A 20,131-nucleotide genomic window follows, 5' to 3' on the forward strand; every position below is an offset into this window, starting at 1 on the left:
CCTAGGTATGATGGAATGGCTGCTCTCTGGAACAAGCCCTCCAGGAAGGAGCAGAACACCTGCAGAACAGTGCCTCCTATTGCCATCCAACAGCGCTATTCTAGTCAGGCATTATGATTAATGGTATCAAAGCTGCTGAGAGATCCAAGAAGACCAACAGGTAGTGCTCCCTCTGTCTTGCCCCCAGAGTAGGTTGTCAATCAGAGAAACTAAAGCCATTTCAGTGCAATACCCTGGCTTGAAACGGGTCCAGATAATCAGTATGTAACAAGCAATGTATAACATGTTCTTCTACACATCATTCTAGTCACAACTATTCCCAGAGTTTGGATGTTAGCTTTGGGTGTGGAGCTAGTCAGTAGGAATGTTTTTAACAACAACCTATATTAAACTGGTGGTATTCCACAACAATAAAGTCACAGCCTAGTATCAAAGACATTAGTGGACAAAGACTCAAACATGAACTCAATTTCAACAAGTTTCAAATAAGTATGACACTTAAGAACGTGGAGCAAAATAATAATAAACCAAGATTATCAAAACACAGGAAAAGCTTAGATTTCAGAAACACATCTACAATATTACTAATTTTCTTTTCATTATAAAGCTGTATACCAAGTCTAAACAGGACTAGTAAAAGCAACCTGACAGATTGAGGACTTTGGGGTTTTGTTTAACAGAACTTAATAGAAGTTAATCAAACTTAACCAAAGTTCACTCTAATCTTCCAGAAAAGGGGCTGATAAGAATGGTGACAGAGGTTCAAAATACAATCCAGAAATAATCCAGTTTGAAACCGCTTGATCTGCCTGGACTCAATGCTAGGGAATTCTGGGAAATGTAGTTTTGTGAGACAATTAGCCTTCTCTGTCAGAGAGTTCTGGGGCCACAATAAACTACAATTCCCAGGATTCCCTAGCATTGAACCCAGGCAGTTAAAGTGGTCTCAAATGGGATTATTTCTGTAGTGTGTTTTGGACCCGAGTAAAGCAAACCTTGTAAATTTCAGAAAGTTACAAATACCTCTTGCAGTAGCTTATAGCTTCCCATGCAAATGAGACCCAGACCTTATAAGGCCAGTTGCATGTCTACTATTCAAGTATGACCTAAAATTAAGGGAACTACCTTTTGTATATCTTCCCTTCCAGGACATAGGGAGGAAATTTTTAGCTGCCACAGATGAAGCAATCCACTCTTTATATATCTGCCTCAGAGAAAGGAGCCAGCACACTGAAAAGAGCAATATCCTATAAAGACTATAGAAAGGGGGGGGGGGGGAATCTCCAAAAAGTAGCAGCTGCAGAAGAGCAATAAAACACCTGTATCTCTCTTTCTGTGTGTGTACATACAGACATATAGCTTAAAGCCTTAATCAAGAAATTAGTGGTTACTTCATTGACCACATATTTAAAAGCATTGACCATAATGATGCCTGTCTCCATGAGATGATATTCAGTGGGGACTGCACTGATAACAACATCTAATCATTCAGGCAATGGATTATTTTTGATTACTCCCCAAACAATAAGCTCATTGAATTTCTGTTTCAATGCAATAGCTTTAACATACTGCCTTTAGTGAAAAATCATTATGTTGATTTTATTAAATACTTAATTGATCAGAAAAGTCAAAGGTTTAATAGTGAAAGCCCTCCTAAGGGGATAAGTACCTTTAGTAGTCAGAAATGGTAATATAATATACCACAAAGAAAAAACAAGACCACCAAATCCACAAACAACAGACCAACAGATTAACATGCAAATCACTTCCTCCCAACCAAGGGTCACACAAGTATATATATCCCACACACTTCCATTCCACCACCCTCTGAAGATGCCAGCTGCAGATGCAGGCAAAACGTCAGGAATAAATTCTTCCTGAATGCAGCCACATAGCCCAGAAAACCCACAGAAAGCTATGAACCGAAAAGTCTTTAATGCTTTACAAGGCACCCATTTTGTCTGAACTGGGAAGCTATGGTCAACTGCTTTGGAACAAGTTAACCAACATTAGTTGTGTTAAACCAGGATGTAAGGAGTGAGGAAGGAGCACACAGTCCAGTAATATTAGTTGTGTTAAACCAGGATGTAAGGAGTGAGGAAGCAAAATCAAGGTAGCACAGTTAAAAACCTGATCAGGAAAGATTTAAACTGAATCCTGTGAGGAGTGATACAGTATTTCATCAGTGAAGGGAACACCAAGTTCTAGGCACAAGAGTGACAATGCACCAGCTAGTCTTGGAATTTGTCAATTGACAAACATACACGTGTTCATTCTCCCCAGGTACAGTTTTACAATTGGTTTGTATTCTTGGTTTAAGAGGCTGGAAGGGATGGCTTCAACTATCTGTCTATCAATACACAGAGCATGGGAAACAAACAAGATGACCTTAAGCTCTTAACAAAAGCAGACAAATGTGATTTAACAGGCACCACCAAAACCTGTTACAATGAAACTCATTACTTGAATGTAGATAACTAATGCATATAATTTATTCAAAATGAATAGAATAAAGAGAGACAGAGGAGTAGCAGCATTATTATGTAAAGGATGTGTATGTATATTCAAGAAGATGCACCATCAGGAACAAGGGAAAGATGCTTGAGAACATTAGGGTGGAAATCAAAGGAAAATGAAACAACAGTGACCTTAATGTGAAGATGTATTAACCATCTCCACATTGGACTCAACACTTGGATTATGCCCTCCTAAAGAAGATGCCAAACACTGGAAAAGGTGATCTATAGCAGTAATGGGATACTTCAGCAACTTTAACATCTGTTAAAAACCAAACTCTGCCAAGAATATCAAGGGTTTAAAAATTCTGCATTTGTCTTGCTCATAATTTCACCTTCCAACAGGTGGAATATGTAACAAGGGGATAAACTATCCTGGATCTGATCCTCCCTAACAAAGTGATCCTCACAAACAACATCAACAAGATAGAAGCAGTGGGAACCTTGTGAAGCTTTATATTGAGGAAAAGGAAAATTGATGTATACTCTCAAAGCTAAGATTTCAATCAGCTTAAGGAAATACCAGATGAGGGCCCATAGTGAGAAATGTTCAAAGAGAAGGAAGTTCTTGGATGAGATTTTCTTAAATGTGAGAACTGAGTCACAAACATTTTCTATGAAGAAGAAAGGGGATATGCAACTGATGAAATTGAAATAAAAAGCTTTTGGGATGAGCTGATATTGAGAAGTGGCATGGAAAGGAAATTGAAGAGGGGCATCATCAAGGAAGAGTACAAACATGTAGCTATATTAGTAGGGAGAATATCAGGAATGATAAACCTCAGAATGAGTTCAAGCTTACATGAGAAGCTAAAAATAACAAAAAGCACTTTTCCAGCTATGTTTGGCACAAAAGAAGGAACAGGAAGGGATAGGCACACTGTGTGAAGATGAAAAAATGCTAATGGGTGACAGGGAGAAGGACAAACTGCTCAACTCCTACTTTGCTTCTGTCTTCTCCCAAAAGAAAAAACCATGTTCACAGTGGTGAAAATATAATAAATGATATAGTGAGAGGACTACAGCTCATGATAGTAAAGATATGGTATGGGAACATGTGCTTACTTCAAATGGACACAAGTCTTTAGGCCCAGATGCACAGCCTCCAAGGTTATCGAAGGAGCTGGCAAACATAAATTCAGAGCCTCTTGTCTATAATGTTTCAGAAGTCTTGAGAAGAACAAGTTAGGCCCAAAGAGACTGGAGATGGGCAAGTACTGATGAGTCTATTTCACAGTCATACAAGGAAAATTCTACAACAGATCATTAAACTGTCTCTAGAATTAACAAAATAATATGGTGATTATTAAAAGATAGCCCAAGATTCTCAAAAGCCATGCCAAACTAATCTGTCTCTTTCCTTCCCCACCCCCACAGAGCAGCAAGCTTGATGGAACAAGAGAATGCTGTGGAGGTAATATATCTTGATTTCAGTAAGGCCGTCGAGAGGGTCCCTCATGATACTCTTGCATACAAGCTGGTAAACTGTGAAATAGACCATGGTATTATTGAGTAGATTTATAACTGGCTGATGGAACGTATCTGAAGGGAACCTACTAATGGTTCCTCAGAATCCTGGAGAAAATGACAAGTGGGGTGCTGCACAGTTATGCTCTGAGTCTGGTATTGTTCAACATTTTTATAAATGAGTTTATGCAAAAGTTAAGGTACTGCTCAGCAAATATGCAGGTAACACTAAACTTGGAGGAGGTTCTAATACTTCAGACACAAAATCAAAATTCAAGATGCACTTTATAGACGGGAGAACTGGAGTAAAACAAAATGAACACCAGCAGGTATAAATGTAAAGCTCTATACTTGTGTAGGAAAGATCAGGTGCACAAGCATAGAATAAGTGACACCTGACTTCACAGCACTACATGTAAAAAGGATCTAGTGCCCTTACAAGATCATAAGCTAAACATGAGTCAACAATGTGATCAGGCAATCAAAAACGGCTAATGCAATTATAGTTATATAAACAGAACTATAGTGAACTGATCAAGGGAAGTAACTATGCCACTCTGTTCTGCTTTGGTCAGACATCATCTGTACTCTGTCCAATTCTGGACAACCCCATTTAAAAACATATTGACAAACTGGAATGTGTCCAGATTAAGCCGGTAGAAGCAGTAATGGGACTGAACACCAAACTCTATAGGAACTACTGAGGGAGCTTGGTATGTTTAGCTTGGAAAAGAGAAGATTGAGAGGTGATATAATAGCCATCCCCAAATCTTTGAAAGGGCTTAATGGAAGACAGAGAAATCTTGGGGGTTGTACAAAAGGTTAGGAGTGGAACAATGGATTCAAATTTCAAGAAAAGAAATTTCAACTAAACATTAGGAAGAATTTACTAACAGAAGACCTGCTTGACCATGAGACAGACTAATTGAGAGGGTGTGGAAATCTTCTTCAATGGAAGTTTTAAAACATAGATTGGGTGGTCATCTGTCAGGGATGTTGTAGCTGTGAATTTTTTGCACTGGCAGAGGTCTGGACTGAATGAATGTAAGGTCCTTTCCAACTCTATAGAGGTGTTAATACATTACACAGTACATGCGTTTAGACTCCATGTACAAATGGTGAAATATTTGTGAGAATCTCTACACCTGTGACACCTGGTCCATCCTAGGTTGTGTAAGGAGCCTCTAAAATCAGTACAAACAAATTGTAAAATTGTACTTGGGTAAAATGAACACACGCATGTTTGTGTGAACCAATGGACTCATGTTCACTTTATTTAGGCTGCAAGTGTAGCCACCTAAACTTTGCCTGAAACACAACCCTTTTTTTGTCCCTAAGGAGCTGCCACAGAAAAATCTGAGGATATTTTGGCTATACGTGAGGCAATTCTGATAGAGGGGGACATCTGAGAAAGAAACTAAGGCAAGCACATGGAGAATAAACAATAGCAAATACTGGATTAAAAACACCAATTAAAGATGATGGAGGAGCACCACACCGCAACTAATGCTGCCTTAACAGTGGCAGAAACAGCTCTGAATCCAGAGAGTGACATAATGAGTCCTACAATTGCATCCCAGCCCCCCCCCCCCCCGGTGGCATAGCAACAAACAGGCCTATCCCATTAAATAGAAATCCAATTCACTAGACTCCATCCTATCCTTTTGTTTTGTTATGAAACATATTTGTATAGCTCCTATTGATTTTAGACTTCCATTAGCGTTTTATGCAATTTTCAAAGTTTCATGATAGTATTTTAATGGATAGATAAAATAAAAATCACTCCATATAACTGAATCATATGTATTAATAATTGTTTAGATGTAACTAGTAAATTTTCCAGAGCCTAAATCTATGTAAGTTTCACTGAATATGCTAGAATTGTAGCTCTATTTACTAATCACTATTATCTATCAGTAGTACTAAACTATGAACAGATGGTTAATTTTTAAAAATTAACACAAATTCCCAAATGTATTCTTTGTATTGTTTATTAATAAAGAAGCTTGAATACTCAAACCAAAAGGCCCTATATGAACATATGCACCCTCCATTGCATGTGAACAAGAGTATCAGGGTAGAAATCACCAAGCTGGGTATGGTTTACATATGCTGAATGTAACATGAGAACAACCCTTCATGATTCCATGAAGACAAAAAGTTGATATTTTGAAGAACCGTAGATTTGTTCCATGTACATTATACATAATTTAGTTACCAGAAATCAGTTGTAGGAATTGTGTTCGTCCCTCCAATGTGCCTGTACTTCAACTTCCAGCATTCCTCACCATAAGTATGTTGCAGTTCAAGAGAAAATATTTTGCAGATTTGCAAATAAACCTGACAGACAGCCATCTGTCTTATTTTGTGTTCTCTCTTAAAGGCTTAGTATAGCACAAATACTTAGGCTTTGCTCTACACACCTTCTCTGCCACCTACTGTCTTCCTGTTTATAATAATCCATGAAACGCAGCACATTTTGAATGGACACATTCAGCAACAACATTTTTGATTCAGTTCTCATACCATGCAATATACTGTATATACGCGTGCATAAATAACTAAACAAATTGACAAAAAATCAACCCATAAAAACAGGATCAACTTATTCATGAGTCAATGCTCCAGCAGGATCCAGCATGAAGGCAGTGATAAGAGGCAGTGGCAAGAAGCCCCTTTTGGTGTGGCAGGGCATTGAAGCAGTGGTCCCACCCCATTACCCCCTCCCTTGCCCAAACTGAGAAAAGATAGGCAGCACCCTTCCTTCCCTACCTATTTTTCCTTCATTCAGCAGGAACGGGAGAGACAGAAGAGAGACTGCTGGTATATCTCTGCTAATGACTTTTGCTCTTCCAGTTCTACCACCTGGAACTGTCCAAAAAACCTGTTATCTCTCAGTTCAATATTTTTTTCCTTTCTGCTTTTTAAACGTTGAGCTCTAAATCAGAGCAGAAGATTGCAATGTACCTTATTTTAGCTTTAGAAAATATTTTCTTGTGAATTCTGCAATTTAATTTCTTAGGGGGAATTCAGACTGGCAGTTTCCACTGGCCTCCATGTGCGGTAGGACTGAAGAAGGGCTGGGCGTCCACATGTTTACTCAGGGCATGCCACAATGACGTCCCTCATGCACAGCACGCAAACGGCGCTACAAACGAAGGGCTTCATAAGGCCATGCTGCATCCCTTATGGTGTCCCTTCTAGGGCGCAAATAGGAGCCACCTTTCACAGCTTCTATTTGCACCGGGTTGGAGGCATGGCGCACGGCTGCTGCGTCCCCAACCCAGTGCTTCCAGGGGCCCCAAAGTCTTCATTTCCTATCTGGAACTACATACATTTAAGTACATATAATTATATCTAGTCAAATTCAATCTTAGCTGTCCTTATTTTCCTCCCTTAGTACAGCCTACTCCCCTTACTGAAATATACACTGTAGTCTCCTTAGGGCTTTCCTCATGCAAATCTATCAAGTATAATATACATAGATGGTTCCATCCAAAATAATAATGCACAGCAAGTTCTTGTGGGTGTGGGGAACACAAGTGAAATACAGCAAGTTCTGTATGTGCATTTTGAATCCCGCAGCTCTCATGCTAAACCAGTATTATTTCTTTCATTTTAATACAGTTTACTGAAGGTCAGATAGGATTATGTTCAGCTTTTCACCATTTGTTAAACAGTCTAGGGCTGATAAATTTAGTAACAAGACCTGTTTTGGGGTATCTTCTGTCCCATTTTAAAAAAAATATTTGCATCATCTTACAATAATGGGTCTCCTGGTGAACTGCAGTCATTTCACTGGAACATACTACATACAATATTACTTCTTTAAAAAATAAAGTTTAAAACACACACTTAACTATCAGGTTTAATGGACAGGATTCAGCATTCCATTCCACTAAGGTGAATTTTTCCTGAGTACTCAAATCTTGCCAAGAAAACTCTGCAATAAGTTCACCTTAGGGTAGCATAAGTAGGAAACTTGAAGGCACACAATCCAAACACACAATGTCTAATTAGGATATTGTGGGTAAGCGGGAAACAGTCGCTGATTCTCTCCTTTGTCTATAACACCACCAAATGAGGTTCTGCTCAAACCAACAAGGAACATTTTCAGGAAGCAATGAAGAACACAGAGGAAAGGGGGAATCTACAAAGAACAACCATTCTCACACTTTGCATCATGTATGATCCATTCAGTGAAAATCCATCCATGAAAGGGAGATTCAGTGACATTTCATCTGTGGCTTTACAAAAATGCTTTCACCTATGACAGGTTTACTCAAAACTAAGTCTTAAGCAAACTGATGCTCAAAATTCCACACATCTGGAGTGATAAACGCCAGATGTCCATGCTGGGTTCAGAAGAGGAAGAGGCATGAGGGACCATATTGCAAATATATGTTGGATAATTGAGTGTACCAAAGAATTTCAAAAGATCAGCTTGTGCTTCATTGATTGCAGCAAAGTCTTTGATTGTATAGATCATGAAAAACTGTGGAAATGGGTGTACCATAACATTTGATTACTGTATATACTCATTTATGAGTCTAGAAATTTTAGTCAAAAAAGTGACTCCAAAAACCTGGGTTGACTTATCCATGGGTCAATGTAAGTACAGTTCGCCCACATTATACTGTATTCCAGAAGAAGGGCGAGTGTGCCCCAGAAGAGGTAATGGTGTGTGCGCACGCCGCTGCACTGCCACATACACAAGCCCCATTCATTTAAATGAGGCTTGAGTATACGCGAAATTCCCCTTACGCAGGGGGTTGGGAACGGATCCCCTGCGTAAGGGAAGGGCCCACTGTATTGTACTTTAACTCTTATATGTAAAAAGCAACTATGTCCTGGGGAAAAGGAAGAGATTAATCTATCCTGGAAGCAATGACTTCCCTCTACTCTCTCATCAATCCAGCTTTTAATATGAGCACAAACAGTTATGCCTCCTGGAATTTTGTAAGTTGTTTGGCATTCTTTTCCATAGCTTCATACTTTACATCCTTTGTTACATGGCCCTAAATTTCACCCTCGACCTCCACAGGTCATATCAAAATCCATAATTATAGCTCCAAAACCTGCCCTCAACTTATACATGAAATTGACTTATAGTCGAGTATATACAATATCCTAATGTATAACCTGTACTCAAGACAGGAAGAAGGCCACTGTAAGAACAGAATATGGTGATGATTTACACAATTTTCAAGTAGACTATGAAAACACTGAGACACTGAAAGACTTCCTATATCTTAGCTCAGTCATCAATCAAAATGGAGACTGCAGTCAAGAAATCAGAAGAAGACTAGAACCTGGAAGAGCAACTATGAAGGAACTTGACAGGTTCTTCAAGTGTAAAGACATATTATTGAATACCAAAGTCAGGATTATCTGTGCCATTTTATTTCCAATTTCTATGTATGGTTGTGTAAGCTGGACAGTGAAGAAAGCTGACAGGAAGAAAATTTGAAATGTGATGCTGCAGGGATGTTCTGCAGATATCCCGGACTGCCAAAAGACAATTAAATGGGTCCTGAGCAAATTAAGCCTCAATTCACCCTAAAAGCCAAGATGACTAAACTGTCATCTTGTCACACTTTGAACATATCATGAGAAAACATGACTCACTAGAAAATACAATGAAGCTTGGCAAGGTAGAAAGTAGTTGGAAAAGAGGAAGACCATATTACAGGTGGATGGACTTAATCAAGGAATCCGTGGACCTGTATTTGCAAGACCAGACTAGAGCTATTGATGAAAGGGTGTCTTAGAGGTCTCTCATTCTTAGGATTGCCATAAATAAAAATTAACTGGACAACAGTTAACAACAACAGAAGTCCTATAGAAGTTACATAGGTATTCAAGATGAAGTTGTCAAGTCCTTCCATGTTACAATATTGCAGAAAAGTTTGAAAAGCTAAACGTGTACAAGTTCTCTCTTTTCTACAAACTATTAAAGCTTTTTGAGCCTCAGTGCTCTAGTGGTAAACTACACCAGGGATATAATCACTTCCTTCACTGGTTTAATGCAGTTAGTTTTTGAGCTAAACAAAGCAGCATATCATAATCTTTATAACTGTATTAATAATTTTAGATTCTAACAAGAATACAAGAAACATAAAATAATGCAATATTTCACAATATAACCTGTTTTCAAAACCTGGGCTCAGTATGAGAGTTAGGGAAAATATAACGAATGGAGTGATTCTGATCATATGCAGACTGCCTCTCACACTAAAGGCATCTTTCACACATCTAGGTTTACAGATACGTTGGAAGGTGTAATCTCCAGGGATCCAGAAAGCCCAAATTTATACATCAAGTTACTAAACATAAGGCATAACTGTTTTGTGTAATGCTTTATCTCTATCAAAGGTTCCAGAGATGCAAAACTTCTTCCCAACTAAAAACTGTTAGCATTGGAAGTACAATTTTTATTAGCCAACAGGAATTGCAGAAAGTCATAAAATCTGCCATAGTTAAATGGTTGGCAGCATTAATCGTTCAGATTTCCTGGTTTTAACTCTACTGACATAATTTTAAAAACATGGAGCAAACCTGAGTATCACATCATCTAAAGATTAGATCAGTGCTACTCAGACTATCATATGGGAAGGACCAGCAGTCTTTCCCCGCTGCCCCTAATGTGCCAAACATAATGTGCCCAACAGACTACACCTGGTCCTTTTTTGCCTGAAAATGCTTTGATTGAGAGTTCCTGCATGGCAGGGGGTTGGACTGGATGTTCCTTGTGGTCTCTTCCAACTCAATGATTCTGATTCTATAATTCTATGATTCTAAGTCAGCTGAAAATGCTTAGTGATTCACAGTTACGAAGCCAGAGGAATAGATAACAAATAACATTAAAGAAATGTTACAAATGGTTTATCAACTAACTTGAGAATTAAAAGCTAAGGTAAACCTAACTCATTCCACAAGCACGTCAAGGAAGCTCTGAGCCAAGAACTCTACTGTTAAACCCAAAAACTACACTGGGAAGCTAAAAATGGTGCCAAGGTAAAACACAATTTACTCTTATTGGGTACAGAACAATCACTTTTAGTGACTTAGAGATAAGAATAAATGTATTAAGATAAATAACAAAACAGGATTAAAACAGACAGATACCACAAAAAGATAAGAAAGTGTGCCTAGCAAGCCCTTAGTCAGCAAAATCATCACAGAATGCCAGCTAAGCAGGCACCTGCCAGACAAGGCACAAAGCCAACATCATCCTGACTGGGACTCAGCATCTGGATTATACATATTTAAACCATGCATCAAAGGAAATCTATGAGTAATAATTATTTCACAAACTGTCAAGAAGTAAGGGGCACCGAGTTTTAGGAGTCTTGGAAAAGGCAGACTTTGGTGACAATAAAATCTGATACAAAGGCTCAAAAGGAGAGACAAAGTCAGATTTTTCCTGACTAGAAAGCCCCTAAAGGCTGGTACTATTAGGTCTGATAAGAGAGGTTATTGAACCTGCATGACCACATACTATTATTTCTAACTGCTTATTCTTCTGGTACTATGACTGAGTTTCTGACTATTAAACTTTGTGTTAAATGTTATTTTATATCACGAGGTCTTGTTACAAGTAAATAAATTATATAATTCTAACTCAGAAGTTGTCTCTCTCATGTATAATCTGTTTGTCTGCATTCTGACAGATTATAGCATCTGTCCAGGAGCAACAACTGATCTGGAGAGAGCCAGATAGGCAAAGTCAACCCCTCAACCTAGAGGTGGTAAAGTATGGAAGCTTGCACCTCACATTTGGGGAAAAGGAAGGATATAAATAAAATTATTGACAAGTTCCCAGCAGAACCTTGCATTAAGGCATCATTTACAAGGCGTAGTGTAAATGAAAGCTTTATTGCTGGATTTCTGTTTCTTGGGCTGCTGAGCAGGAGCAGAAAATAAAGCAATGTTTTACAGCACTGACCTCAATCTTTTCTGAAAAAGAGCTGAGCCTGACAAAAACACCATTTTCATACATTGCAAGAATGCATAAAGTGGGTTGAAGAAGCAACCAGAACCAGCAATGCCTCCCACTTCCCTGACAAATGTCCAATGAACATTCTTCAGCAAAAGTTCCACAGGGCTGTTTGTCAGGGATGGAGGCCATTCCAGCTGTGACCAAGGCTAACTTCTCATTCACTGAATGCAGAGAGAGGTTTATCTAAACCCACTTAGACAGGAATCATGTTCATTACAGGGCGTAAATATACACTCACTACTTTAGTCTCAACTTTTTTGCACGAAACCCAAAGGAAAGTGTGAGTTGCCGTATCCCTATTCCCATCCCTTATCAAAACATCAGTGCATGAAGTATGACTTACAGAGCCCCTGATGGAAACAGAACATGTATCTTTAGGTTTTTCAATCCCTCCCCTCATCTTAATTTATTGCAATCACTTACATGAGGAAAAACAGTCTAGAGGACCTGACCTCCCTACATGTCAGAGAACTTGGATAAATTTCCAAAGCAATAGTGCAAAATTTTAGAAAGCCAAGCAACTGAATTCCTTTAGTTAATATGTAAAAGCTAAATATTCTGATAAGGATTCACAGAAGTAAATACTACAGGGAAGATGAAAACCATCAGCATAAAAAGAAGAGACCTGAGCTGGCCAAAGGTTTTTTTACCCAACAGCTCTGAGGAAATGTTCTTAATAAAGAACAGAATACCTTTGGTTCAATCTGCTAGTTCCTACACTCTACTGTATCCTAGCTGGTGACTTTAATCCAAAACATACTGCAGAAATCATCCAGTTTGAGAACACTTTAACTGCTGCTCTGGCTCAATGCTAGGGAATTCTGGGAACTGTAGTTCTGTGAGACATTTAACCTTCTCTATCCGAGAGCTGTGGTGCCACAATAAACCACAATTTCCATGATTCCCTAGCACTGAGCCATGGCACTTAAAGTGATCTCAAACTGGATTATTTGTGCAGTGTGTTTTGAACCAAAGTTTAAGCTGGTGAAACAAATGCATGCTGTTTCTCTGTTTCTCTCTGCCTCTATATTCTCTCCTTTCTCTCAGTTATTTTCTTATTGATGGGTTAAGAATTGTAAGCTTCCTGAAGCAGTGATCTGTAAAACACCACAGACAATTATGAACTACATAATACATATACATTATAAAGTAGTAGTAGCAGTACTAATAATGGTGAACCTTCCATCTGTAAACTGAAGATCTCATTAAGCAGAGAAATATGTGAAAAGAAATGAAAAAGCAAATCAATGTTTTTAGATGCACAGAATGTATGAGCCACCTTAAAGCATGCCCGTGTAAAACTGTATTGGCGGTTCCACATTGGCTATTTCTGTTACCCCCCCCCCAATAAATCTCTCTCACATAAAAAAGAAACATGCTGTTTATTAGCCTTGGTTTTTTTAATCAACTAATAACTCAATTAAGAAGAGAACCAATTGTTTCTATAGCTCAAATGGTAGAACTTTAAGGAAACATATGATCTTAACCTCATTTCTATAATATGCAATACATACTACCTCCATAGTGGTATGGTGATTTTAGTGTTGGACTAGGACACTGGGAGCCCAGGATTCAAATCCCTACTCAGCCATGGAAACCTATTCAGTGACTTTGGGCAAGTCACATTCTCTCAGCCTCATATGCATAATGAGATAGCTTGGAGCTGGGCCCCACGTGTAAACAATAAATTCACTTATGTTTTATATACACCTTATTATGCACATAGCCTGAAGGCAATTTTATACATATTTTTAATAATTTTGTGCATAAAACAAAGTTTGCGTACACTGGACCATCAGAAAACAAAGGTTTCACTATCTCAGGCCCATGCAGGCAATTTTAGATTTTGGAATAATTTGGAATATTTAGGAATTTTGGATAAGCGAGACTCAACCTGTATTTAATTTAAGGTATTTAACTAATTCTGTCTGCTTTTTCTCTCTAGACCTAGAACTGAGTGTTCTGTGACAATTTTTCTTCATCAGCTGCTCACTGAAAATAATATTCCTGGCGTGCATAACTTTAAAAATAGCTTTAATTATCTCACTAATATTAACTACGGAGATTCTGCTTTTCCCATCCAAAAGTGTACTTCTCTGGCATGGACAACAATCAAATATGAACAAACAAGCTTTGGGTCAAAAGAAACCTCTCTCTTTTCTTCTACAGCCATGTTCAAACTATTGCTAGGGCCCTGATGTTACATCACCATAATCCTAAAAAACACCATTCCACCTGTTACTAAAAAATAAACACTCCTGTCTTTTTTCCCTACTGACAAATTATTCCAAACACTTTTTTCATGTTGCAATGATTGGGTAACTCCTCTCCAGTCCTCTCTTCTCTTACAACTGCTTCAAACTCTTTGGTCTTATCTTACCAAATTCAAGCCATCCCTCAACAGTTTCTGTGATTCTGATGCTAATGCAGAGGGAATAGAGGCAGAGGTCCCATCCTTCCCTCTTCCTGTTCCCTTCCATCTTTGCCTTGTCCAAACGTTGAGTTTTCATAACTCTCTGACCAAGAGGATCACAGGAGAGCTGTTCCTGTGTTGTGTTGGGAAGATGCAAAAAAATTCAATTTCAAACCAGAAAGAAATGTGAGCAAGAAAGAAGCAAAAGCCAACTGTGCTCCATTTTCAACTCGCCACTCCAATTAAAAAAAGCCATTTCTGGACAAACATGTCTTTTATCAGCTTCCTTTGCTTCTTTCTCCTGTTATCAAATCCTTCTCCTTAAGTTGGGAAAACTTTTTTCCTGTGATGACTTCCTCATACATAACCTTCATGTCTCTAACTACTTTTCAAACTCAGCCCCCTTCCTGCATGTGTGTCAGTGGCCCCAATACAGAAAGGCCAAAATCAAGCTGCTTCAGGATGCTTTGGAGGTATGCTGTTTCAATGATGCCTGTGTCCTAAGAGTCCAGAAGCCGCGCCAAAGCCATGATCCAGTCCTAAGGGCCGGTGCACAGCTTTGGCACAGCTTCCGGACTCCTAGGAGGCATGCATCATTTAAACAGCATACCTCCAAAGTGACCCAAAGCATCTTTATTTTGGTCTGTCTGTATGGGGCCAGCGTTACAATGTGTAGCAGGAAAACGCATGTAAGCTTTTGCATATCCTTGGTAGCAGCAATACTTACAGATTTTCCAAATAATGAAGTACAGACAACTAGCAGAAGAAGTCTGATAAGCTTGAACAAGACCAGGAACAGAAGGTAACCTGTCAGGTACACCCCTGTCTGAAGTTCCCAAAGTTTTATCACAACACTTCTGTGACCACAGCTGGTAAAGACTAGAAATAAATGACAAGACAGTCTCTCCCTCAAAAGCCACTCCGGACCAGGTTTTGCCTCCGTTTCCTCAACAACAAACAAACAAACACAAAAGGATAGCAAATACTTTTTTAAAATGAAAAAGGTAGTAATACTTCACCACAGGAAACATTCAGGCGTTAGCATCCAAAGACAAAACTGTGTTAGTCTGGAAACTATACCTATGCATCCCTTTCCTTGCTTTACCACTACTTCTTCTGATGGCAGAACTGAAAGACATGGACGTATTGGTTTGGAAAATCAGGGGGAGAAGTGATCTTGCAGCACCTTTGAGACTAGCTGGAAAAAAGGAAGCTGGGAGCATAGCTTCAATGACTGGAGCCTACTTCCTCAGGTGCATCAGGCAGAGGCTGAGGGAGCAGGCATCTGAGGAGTCGGCTCAAGTCGAAGAAAGCTAAAGCCTAGGGAATAGGCTCAGGTCTAGGAAGTAGGTCAAGTCTAGGACAAAGGTTCAGGCCTAGGTGAGCCCACATCTAGATAGGCTCAAGTTTAGGAAAGCTTGTGTCCAGGAAGTAGGCTCAAGTCTAGCATGGTTCACGTCCAGGAAAGCTCAAGCCTAGGAAATCGGTCTAGGAGAGCTCCAATCTAGAAGTGCTTGAGTCTGGGGAAAGAGGTTCAAGTCTAGCAAAGCTTAAGTCTATGAAAGCTCAAGACTAGGAAATAGGTTCACATCTAGAAGAGCTCAAGTCTAGGAAAGCTGGAGCCTAGGAAAGCCCAACCCTTGAAGCGCTGGAGCAGAGGGGCCAGGAACCGTGTGCCTCCCCCTGGCGACGGGGAGGCTGCGGGGGGCGGAGGGAGGGAGGGCCGTGTGTCCGTGTGCCTGGGCTTTTGTCCCTCGGCCTCTCTCTCTCCCCGCAATGGCTCCCGGGCTGCATCCCTGCCTGCCTGCCTGCCTGCCCTATCCTCCTCTAAGCGGCGCCGAGGCCTGGCCTGCCTCTCCTTCCCTTCCCCCGGGGAGGCCGGGGAGCAGGAGGAGGAGAGCCGGGGCCCTGCCGCCCCTCCTCACCTGGGGCTGGGGCTGGGGCTGCGGCGGGCCCCGGGAGGAGGCGTGCGAGGCGCCCCGGCGGCCCCCTTCAGCCTCGCCGTCGCCGTCGCCGTCGCCGCCTCCTGGTGCTGCTGCTGCTGCTGCTGCTCCTTCCCTCTCCCTCTCCTCCTCCTCCTCCTCCTCCTCCTCCTCCTCCTCTGCCTCCGCCGTCCCTCCTTCGCTTGGGGTCCGCAGCAGTAAAGCGTCCCCTCAGCCGGAGCCACCCAGAGGCTCCCCCGGGCAGCAACAGGCGCCCAGAAGGAAGGTTCCGAGGGAGAAGAAAGGTTCCCACCGCCGCCCCTCCTAGTCTGGGCCTAGTCTGGGACACAGCAGCAGCAGCAGCAGCAGCAGCAGCAGAGGGGCAAGGCAGCTGGGAGGGAAGGCCCCAGACACACTCAGGGAAGAAGGAGGACCCAGTTTCACACCGCTTTCACTGCCCTGGCTCAATGCCCGGCTCAGTCCTGGGAGCCCTCGTTTATGACTGTGGCACCAGAGCCCTCTCTCTCTCTCTCTCTCTCTCTCTCTGACAGAGAAGGCTCAGTGCCTCACAAAACTACAGCTCCCAGGATTCCCTAGCATTGAGCCAGGGCAGTTAAAGCGCTCTCAAACTGGGTCCTTCCCTCAGTGTGTTTCAGGCCTTAGTCCCTCAGGGACAAATAATAGGCCCTTTGCTTCCTTCTTCTTCTCAGCCTTCAAGCCTTTTCCTACTTCTGCCAACCCTCTCCTGAGCTATTATTGTTGTTGTTGTTGTTGTTGTTGTTGTTATAGATTGTATTTATATCCTGCCTCTCCAAAAGGATCAAGGTGGATTACAATAGAATACATAATCAATACAGACACAATTTTAAACAATCTCATTTCCCCTTATCCCTTACCTTGAAACTAAAACAAAAAAGCCCAACACTAAAAATGCAAATTAAAATCAATTTAAAATAGGCAAGGCTGGGGAAGAGACATTTGGGCAAACGAAGGGTGTGACAGGAAGGCCAGGCCAGAAAGATTATTATTATTATTAAGTTTTGTTTATAAAGTGCTGTAAATTTACACAGCGCTGTACAGACAATAAATTAAAAACAGATAAAATAAACCTGCCTCTGGCATACATTCTACAAAAATAAACATAAATACATATGAATACATCAGCGTCAAAACAATAAAACTAAAACTAGAAACAGAAAATGCAGGCCTATGACTAACATCTTCACTTTCTTTCTCCTGTTTGCTTGATGAAGAAGCCAGTGTGACTTCCAAAGCTTGCAACATGTAATTGTGCTTTTTGGTTGGCCCAATAAAAGCTTCATTGTTTGGATGTTATTGCATTTGCTATATGGCCAACAACCCTAGATACATAAATAACAAATAGCCTTGGAGGATTGTATGTAAACTTGCATAACGGCTACCTTTTGTGGGGTAATAACAGTAACAAAGTCCTAAAGACATCACCCAGGTTCGCTAGTTGATGAAGTTGGGATGGAAGTATCTCTCCAGAGAACATCTTGAGGGGTAGGAGGTCTGATAGCAAATGAGTTGGCACTGATGTAATCAATAAACACTGACCAGTCATCAAAAAAGGTCACCGGTTTCTTTGGTCCGTTACAGGGTCAAAAAGTATGAGAAAACTTTTCCAATAGCCAAGTGTCCCAAACTCTTTTCCATGCCCAGGAGGTTTCGATGGCTCAGCAGGGATTCAAACCCTGTTCTCCAGAGTCATAGGTAGAAAACACACTCCAAGAATAATCCAGTTTGATACCACTTTACCTGCCCTGGCTTAACACTAAGGAATTCTGGGAATTGTAGTTTTGTGACGCATTTAGCCTTCTCTGTCAGAGAACTTTAGTTCCACAATAAACTGCAGTTCCCAGGATTCCCTAGCCCCAAGCCAGGACAGCTAAAGCCGTCTCAAACTGGGTAATTCTTGCAGTGTGTGTTTTGGACCATAGTCCAGCGCTCCGATCACTATGCCATCCCGGCTCTCCTTTTCTTCCTAGAGAAACCATGATTATAAATGTCAGAATTCAAAGATATAGCCGTTTTAGTCTGCAAAATCAGGATGCGAACAGATCTTGTAGCACCTTTGAGATTCACTGAAAGAAAGAAGTTGGCTGCATAGACTTCAGTCTTTCTCAAATGCATTGAGAAAGTAGCTGAGGAAGTAGACTTAAGTCTATGAAATAGATCTGAGGAAGTAGAAAGCTCATGCTGCCTATCCTTTCTTTGAATTAGTCTCAAAAGTGCTACAAGATCTCTTCGCATACAAATAGCAGAGACAACCACAGGCCTTCAGAGAAAAGAGGAAAATGCTGAATGCCAGAAACTCCCTGCAAACATTTGAGAAAGTAGGCTTATGTCTAGAAAAGCTCATGCTACCAACTTCTCTCTTTCAGTTAGTCTCAAAGGTACTGCAAGGTCCCATTGCATTCTTATTTTCCAGACTAACATGGCTATGTCTTTGAATTCTACCAGCAATTGCCTTGTTTTCTAGTGCATTTCTGGGTAAGCCAAGGCAAGATGCTTCAACCTTTTTCATTGCAGGGAGGGGGAGAAAGAAACTGGGGCATTTTAAAAGTGGCTAGGAAAGTAGGATAACAGAGAGTTAACTGGGACTGTTCCTGGCAAATCGGTACAATGGGAAGGCATCTGTGTATGTTTCTAGAAAGCCAGTGTGGTGTAGAGGTTTGACTACAACTCTGGAGAGCAGGGTTCGATTCCCACCTTGGCCATGAAATCCACTACGTGACCTTGAGCAAGTCACACTCTCTCAGCCTCAGAAAAAGGCAATAGCAAACCTCTGAGCAAATTCGCCAAGAAATCCCATGATAGATTTGCCTTAGGGTCGCCATAGGTTGGAAACAAGTTGAAGCCAAACAAGAACATGCATGTGAATACATAAATATCTGTATATTGTCTGTGTATTATATAAGCTCAGGATTTTTAAAGACTAGCTGAAGTGTTACAAAATAATGAGCATTCTCCAGAACTCTTCTTTAGCCTAGATGTTAAGCTAAAGGCGTTGAGAGTAAAAGGCCCAAAATTTACATCAAGGTGTAGACACAGGTGAATTCAGCCTGTGCTAGTTGAGGTGGCACATACTAAACCTGCATAAAAAATAGAGAAGTAGGCCACATCTACAGGAAAGAGCCAAAGGAGACAAATGGCATTATTAAAGCAGAAGGTAAGCAGATGAGATGTTTTATATCTACACAGAGGACTCTCTATGGCCAAATGAAAAGGCAAGATGACACCCTCCTCCATTCAGTTTATAGCAAGTGGCTAGGGTGGTAGTGAAACTTGCACCTTACCACTCCATTCACCTCTCCTGTTGCCACAGCTCCATTGGCCACCTGTCTGTCTCGGGACAGAATTCAAAGTCATAAGGAGATTTGCAGTGGGGTGCTGTGAGTATGCTAATAACACTTAATTATATGTTTCCTTGTCATCAGAGTCAGCTAAAACTGTTCAGGTGCTGGATCAGTGCCTGGGTCCTGTAATAAGCGAGATAAAGGCCAGCATATTTCAGCTGAATTCCAGTAAGATGGAAGCTATGTAAATTGGTGGTTCTTGGATTGGGGAACTGGGTCTGTCCTGGATGAGATTTAACTCCACTTAATGGGGCAGGTGCATAGCTTTGGAATATTCTTAGATCCATTCCTTTCACTGGAGGCCCAAGTGGACTCCATAGCTCAGAGTGCTTGGTGCCGCCAGCTTTGATTGGAGCATCAGCTATGGCCTTTCCTGGACAAAGATAACCAAGACATAGTAGTCCATGCACTGGTAACCTCCTGAATAGACT

The 20,131-nt window shown here is 40.7% G+C and overlaps 1 protein-coding gene across 3 annotated transcripts in view; it reads right to left on the bottom strand.

The window, feature by feature from the left end:
- Positions 1-16,460, bottom strand: part of RAD54L2 (RAD54 like 2) — a 103,064-nt gene extending 86,604 nt beyond the window's left edge. For all 3 annotated transcript variants that reach the window (XM_089525011.1, XM_089524981.1, XM_089524990.1), the window contains exon 1: positions 16,324-16,460. The gene's annotated coding sequence lies outside the window, so the exon portion shown is untranslated. The remainder of the gene's footprint in view (positions 1-16,323) is intronic.
- Between the last annotated feature and the right edge of the window lie 3,671 nt (positions 16,461-20,131).

This window comes from Sceloporus occidentalis, unplaced genomic scaffold (genome assembly GCF_023333645.1).
Source record: "Sceloporus occidentalis isolate IW3139 unplaced genomic scaffold, rSceOcc1.0.p SCAF_1, whole genome shotgun sequence".
In the NCBI taxonomy this organism is placed as follows: Eukaryota; Metazoa; Chordata; class Lepidosauria; order Squamata; family Phrynosomatidae; genus Sceloporus; species Sceloporus occidentalis.